The 7,162-nt window shown below is 43.9% G+C and overlaps 1 long non-coding RNA gene across 1 annotated transcript; it reads right to left on the minus strand.

The window, feature by feature from the left end:
• Nucleotides 1-876: 876 nt before the first annotated feature.
• Nucleotides 877-6,729, minus strand: LOC144591324 (uncharacterized). Its single transcript, XR_013546780.1, has 4 exons — nt 6,657-6,729; nt 5,795-5,919; nt 4,540-4,610; nt 877-1,758 (listed from the first exon to the last, which is right to left on the minus strand). It is a non-coding gene; the product is annotated as an uncharacterized LOC144591324 (long non-coding RNA).
• Between the last annotated feature and the right edge of the window lie 433 nt (nt 6,730-7,162).

Below are 7,162 nucleotides of genomic sequence, written 5' to 3' on the forward strand. Positions count from 1 at the left end.
ACATTTCCCACTCTGGTGGTGACCCCAAAACATCCAGGCTTTGCAAGCAAGGCAATCTGTAATGGGATTATTAGTTTAAAGCGAAAGTGTTTTGCATACTTCTGGCATGACCATTTTGTGGTATTATCAGATGCTTGTAATCATGGGAAATATTAATGCAGTTTGTCACCCATGTTTGCATGCAATTCTACAGTAGTTCTCAATATCCAATTTTTGCCTCTAATGACGGTCGAGAGTTGTCTATTGCTTGAGTCCCAGTCCAGTCACTGGTTGGACTCACCAGTACCTAAAACCAAGCATTCCACATCATCTCATGCCTGCAATCAAAGCTGCACTGCATAGAGTGCTACCTAAACAACGGAGAAGGAACAGTAACCCAGCTCTCACCTCTAGAGTTCCATGTAAACTAAATGGTACAATTTTATGGGGATGTTGGGACAGAGACTGCTGCAGATGTACAAAGGCAATTTTTAACAATTGCAGAACAAGTTGGTTTAGACAGTTTAAAAAAGGAACACAGAACCTTTGGAACAGAGAAGCAAAGTATAAAAGCAAGTCAGGTATGCTGTTTTTACAAATCTCTTCTACATCAGTCTGCTCAACTGCATAAAACAGCAAGAATGCTATCAAGATGAAAGTCTTCAATTACATGAAAAATCCAAAGAAAGTGGGATTGTAGTGCTTAGAGAAGGTTAAAAGGAGAGTTCATAGATCAGTCAGGTACATACGGTTCTTGCCAAAGGCATAAAGGTTTCTAACCAAGGAATACTGAGTTAGTGAAAAAGAATCAAAGGCAATACTTTTGATCTTTTACGTGAAATTGCCAGGCATGTGTAAAGTATGCCTGGGAATCGCAAGACAATCCATTAATGACTTTGCTTGCCAGATTACAAATCATTTTTCATCACAGAAACTAAACAAGCATATGGCAAATTTGTTGTGCCTCAGCATTCCGCCCCTCACTCATGAATATAAAATTATAGTCCAAGTGCCATAAATACTTTTCTCTACCTCAATTACATGATCTGCATAACATTCCTCTTCAAAGCAAAAAACATATTCAATTCAGTTTCTCTAATATTTTTCTTGCCATTCAATCATGACAGAGCAGAACACAGGCCGTCCCAGAGTAACAAATGCCCCACTTACGAGAAATTCAGACATGCAGAAAAGCTCCAATATTAAATTCAAAAGTCCAATGTACTTACATACGTTCATTTCTAGGAACGTCAGAACTAGTTTTGTCTCTTAATAATCGTTCCTTCTTGACAGCATTATGTGTTTTTTTTAATGCCATTCATTACAAAATGCAGTAGAATGGTACCATAGAGTAATTTTTGCCTATTTTCTGACAAATACAAAAATCAACATCTGTACAAATCCATTTGTTAGTCAGGGAAGGCCTGTGCTCAGATTAATTTATGCACGTTTTGCTCCGAATCCCTCATTAACCCTCCCACCAAAAATCTTATTTATCATGGCATTGAAAATACCAACTGACCCACAGCATCCAAAAAGCCTTTTGGGGAGAGCGCTCCATGTTTCCACGGTGTTGTGTGTATCAGAGGTCTTGCCAGTTTCAAGTAGTCGTAGAGTTGGTGACATAGAAGATGGTGTCCGTGCCGGCTGGAAAATAGCTGCCCAAATTCCAGAACTTGATCCACAGCCTTTCAGGCAGGCGCACTGTTCATCATCTTCCAGAATTCCGTAGGTTGCAGAATGGTTCACACAAGTTCGAAGAGAGCAAATGACGCTTCACTATTTCAGGAGAGAGGGAGATAGAAAATGAGGAACTTCAGATCAGTTTGGCTGGCATCAGCATTAGGGAAATTAAATTAAAGATATGGTAGCAGGGTACATAAAACCAAGTCACTTAGTAGATCCAGCGCACATTTACAACTAGCACACCAAAAATAAAACATAGAGTGCTGGTATAACTCAGCAGGTCAGGCAACATCACTGGAGGGAATGAATAGGTGATGTTTTGGTTTTAATAGGGAAGGCAAGAAAGCTGAAAAAAAGGTGGGAGGGGACAAAGCCGAGCAAGTGGATACAGGCGAGGGGGTTTTATAAGCAGATGGGGGGACAAACGGTGAAGATAAAAAGAGACACAAGACTGTCAGATAATTAGAGAAAAGAAGTGAAATGCAAAGCAGAAGGAGGGAGATACTGGGCTTATATTCACTGGAATTTAGACTGGGTTTATATTCATTGGAATTTCAAAGGGTAAGAGGGGATCTTATAGAAACATAACATTAAGGGATAGGACAGGCTAGATGCAGGAAAAAATTTCTCCATGTTGGAAGAGTCCACAACCAGGGGTCACAGTTTAAGAATAGGACTGAGATGAGGAAAAACTTTTTCACCCAGAGAGTTGTGAATCTGTGGAATTCTCTGCCACAGGTGGCAGTGGAAGCCAATTCACTGGATGTATTCAAAAGAGAGTTAGATATAGCACTTGGGGATAACGGAATCAAGGGATACGGGGAAAAAGCAGGAACAGGGTATGATTCTGGATGATCAGCCATGATAATATTGAATGGTGGTTCTGGCTGCAAGGTCTGAATGGCCTGTTGGTGATGGCACTGCTGTGTCAGGAACTTAGCACGGGTCGCTGCCCTCTCCATCACTACACTGGGAACCTGAAATAGGGCCTCAGCCCTCTACTGGCTCTCCACAGCAAAGAAGTGGTTAAAGTGACATATGGTTCGGTCTGCAATAAGCCATGGTTGTCTGCAAGGGTTGGTAGTGGGTGAAATGGAGAACACTAGTATCTTGTTAAGTTCCTCTTTTTCCCAGTCAAATTAACTAATTGTTCAAAAGATGAGTAGCAATTCCCAATTTTGGTCCCACACCTGTTGATCATGTTTGTATCCTCTCCAATGCCTCCATGAAGAGTCATATGTCTTTCCACATATGAGGCAGAATTCAATCGGAACTCAGTAACTTTGAAATTTTAATTCAGCCACTCCAGAAATAAATACTAAACTATGTTGGCTTGAGGACTACCTTATTGACAACCACGATTAGCCAGAGAGGCACTATGAGATAATTTTGATTGCAAATTATTGAGGGTTTTTTTAAAGATTTTTTTTTCACACAGTGGGTGTTGAGTGCCTGGAATGCACTGCCAAGGTTGTGGTTGAGACAGATACGATAATGGCACTTGAGAGGCTTTTTGATAGGCACATGAATGTGCAAGGAATGAAGGGATATGGATTATACACAGGCAAACACACAGACTTGCTGTTTAAAGACATTCAGTTTCAGCTTCATGATTATTAAAAGCTGGTTCTTCTCCATGATCAATGGCATTCGTTATTCAGACCAAGTTGTTTAGAAAAATAACTACAGATGCTGGTACAAATCGAAGGTATCACAAAATGCTGGAGTAACTCAGCGAAGAATGGTCTCAACCCGAAACGTCACCCATTCCTTCCCTCCAGAGATGCTGCCTCACCCACTGAGTTACTCCAGCATTTTGTGATACCTTCGTTATATAGACCAACATCTTTGAAAATCTCCCTGGAAATGAATTTGGGCATTGCCATTATTTTGCTGAGCTATATGTGAGGTTAACAAATTACCCATTAAAATAATCATATGCGAATAATGATAGATGTTGATGTGCCAAAAATGTAAGCAAAATTACATGATGTCACATTAATACAATTTTCAACGTTGTAACTCCTGTTTTTCTGATGTGTCAAAATTCTAGGCTAGCTGTCTGAGAATCTAAAGGGAAAAAATGAATTTGGACGTACAAATATACAAAAAATCATGAAGTGGTTTAAAAGGTTCAAGCAAAAGCAAACCAAACATATTTATGGAGGGACAAAACGAAAATTTGAAAAGCTTAAATGTTGTGTTTCAGTTGCTATGCTATTTAAAAAAAATATGGATACACTAGAAGAGCTGTAAAAATGATAAAATATTTGTAGAAAAATGTGAAATTATACTTATCAGGAAAAGAATAAAACATTGAGGAAAGGATTTTGGTCAACAGAATAGACATAATATACTTTTCCACTTAGTGAAGAGTAAAACAACTATTACAAAGCTATCAATGAGATAACAAATAGGCAATTTCCTTGCACCCCAGTGCTGTGCAATTTTTATTATGGAGGACAAGATTGCCAAATTATTGCCAATTTAATCCATTTGTGTCAGATCTATGAATATTAAAAGCTAGTTGTTGAAAATTTCTGTTCAAAGTGATTAACAAGAAATTGAACAATGACCAAAACAAGTAAAGACTTTCAGATTCACAAAGTCTGTAATCTCCACTAAATGAGCAACATACCTTCATCATCATTGACATTACACCACCTGCTGTCTAATCTCTCCTATTGTTTTGGGAATGTCCACAATGTTTTTCTTTCATTTGAAAGATGGTGGGGAGGTTAAATGATGAGGGGCAATGTGAGTGTGAAGTGTTAGCTCCAGGGCAGTAAAGCAACACAACGCCTCAGTAAATTGTATTCCTGTAATACATTTAAATAAAAACTAATTCCAATAATAAGCCTTTCCCTATTTTACCTCGGACATCAGGGCACGAATGTTGAATTTCCTGTCAGCATTCTTGAACGAGGCAATCTGTCCATACTTGACTGTGGGGGGAAAATAATTTCTGTTAGCATAAAAAAATAGCATAATTGTACTGCAACAAACACATTACTGGAGGAACTCAGCAGGTGCTTCCAAGTACTGTGGAAGCAAAGGAATAATCTATGTCTCAGGTCGAGACCTTGCACCAGGACTGAGAGTTTAAAGAGGAGATAACCAGAGGAGGGGGTGAAGATTTTACAAACAATATGCGTAAAAGTCGAGCTGCAGCAGTTGAATTTCATTCGAGGACCCTCTGGAATGAATCCAAAGCCTACATATTTAGCGCCACTCAAAACCAAAGATACTAGAGGAACAAAATGGACTACTCCGTTGAAGTCACCTATACTGAACTTTAGTATACAAAGGAGCATAACATCCGCCATTTTAGTAGGCACAACCCACCATTCGCTATGCCTCTCGTACTGTAATCAGTGCTTTGGGGGAACAGTATGTTCCCATTAAAATGCAGATATATCTAATCTATCAACTCAGATTTGTTATTTTTCTTTTTAAATGTTTCTGCAAGTTTCTGCCTACAAAAACGGCACCGTGACATACTATGGTTTTTAGGGTCGAGTGGTCTATCTTGTTCCTCTAGTATCTTTGCTCAAAACTGCTGTCCAACTTAGTAGGCAGCGAAATTGAGAGTCCATCAGCTATTATAGAAGTGTAGGTGCTGCAGCAAGCATCAAGGGCCAAGACTAAGTAACTGGAATGCAGTACTTTGATTCTCTCCCTGCTGCTCAGGGGAGTGACTAAAACAATGTAAGATGCTGAACTCGACAATTAGTTATTTATCAGGTTTTTTGCCTGTTCTATGGTATTGTTCTATATCCTTTGATTGGCACCTGGGTATGCAGGGAATGGAGGGGTATGGATCAGCTGCAGGTAGATGATTTATAGTGGCATAATTTCAACAGACATCTTGGCAACACAGACATTGTGGGCCAAAGAGCCATAATGTTCTTTATTCTATTCCTTTCTTTTAGTCAGTCAACTTTAGTTTAACAGTAACTTTGAGGATGATTTGGCAACATTCAAATCAGTAACGTTGGCAAAAGCGTGTCAACCATCTGATTCACTTCCAAAGACAACTCGTACAAACTACTTTTATTCCGTATATGACCAGATTTTTAATTGTGCAGTTTATATAGGGTACATAATCACATGGCACCTCTGAACCTACCTATTGCAACATAACCGCAGCAGGGCTCCTGGTAAATCCTCCTCTTCAATCAGGAGTTGTACAACCACAGGAAGGGCAGGAATCCGTAGCACTTCTCTATTAGCCAATTGATATTACTGTCCATACTGTAGGAGGATGAAAGAATCTGGAATGAGTACATATTGTAATTCAGCGATAGTGATTCAGCAGTGGAAGTCTCGCCTCACTATTACCACCACCTTTTACACACACTAAAGAATTCTCCACCTGACGTCTTCGGAGTGGGGGTGGAAACCGGAGAAAACCCACTGTCTGAAGCTGTGGGGAGAAGGTACAAACGCCGTACAGCCTGCACCTGTAGTCAGGGTCGAACCCGGGACACTGGCGCTGTCAGGCAGCAACTCTACCGCTGGGACACCTCGACCCCCCTCTTGGTCTCAACGCAAAATGCGGGACGATTTACAGATTCCCACCTGTTTGAACGCGGCAAGTAGTGTTTCACATAACACGGCCCAAGGGACAAGCGCCCGGGGGGGGGGGGGAGGGAGCGCCCGGGGGGGGGGGGGGGGGGAGGACAAGCGCCCGGGGGGGGGGGGGGGGGGAGGACAAGCGCCCGGGGGGGGAGGGAGCGCCCGGGACCCTGGGAAGGGACAAGGGCCCAGGGGGGGGGGGGGGGGAGGGAGCGCCCGGGGGGGGGGGGGGGGGAGGGAGCGCCCGGGGGGGGGGGGGGGGGGGGAGGGAGCGCCCGGGGGGGCGGGGCCTCAGACAGGGACGACGCTTTACGCCGCCATTGTGAGCTGTGGACCCGCTGGGTGTCGCCGCTTGGACCCGCGGCCGGGCCCGGACCCGCAGACGGACGGACGGACAGGAGCGGCGCTGAAACCTGCAGCTTCCCGGCCGCCGCCGCTCCCCCTCCACCGGCCTCGTGCCCGCGGCGGCAAGATGGCGGCGCGTCGCGTCACGTGGCGGCCGCGCTGATGACGGGGAGGGGACATAACGTGACCCCGTCCAGTGACGGACAGGTCACGTGACCCTTCATCCAGTGACCGGCGGTGACGTCACGTGACGTCTGTTGATTTGCATGGGTGGGGCCGGCAGGTGCCAAGCGCTCCCTCATTGGTTGGGGCGGGATGGTCACGTGATATCCATTCATGACGGGCTGGGGTCACGTGGTGCCCATTCAGCGATGATTCGGGGCGGGGCCGGGCGTCACGTGCTGGACATTGATGGAGCAGAAGATGGACACAAAAGGCTGGAGTAACTCAGCGGGACAGGCAGCATCTCCTCTGGAGAGGAGGAAGGGGTGACGGGTTGGGCTGAGACACTGCTTCAGACCAGGCCGGCAAGCAGAGGAAACAGAGGACAGTCCAGCACAGGACTATGGCCCAC

Source organism: Rhinoraja longicauda, unplaced genomic scaffold (assembly GCF_053455715.1).
Source record: "Rhinoraja longicauda isolate Sanriku21f unplaced genomic scaffold, sRhiLon1.1 Scf000863, whole genome shotgun sequence".
Classification (NCBI taxonomy): Eukaryota; Metazoa; Chordata; class Chondrichthyes; order Rajiformes; family Arhynchobatidae; genus Rhinoraja; species Rhinoraja longicauda.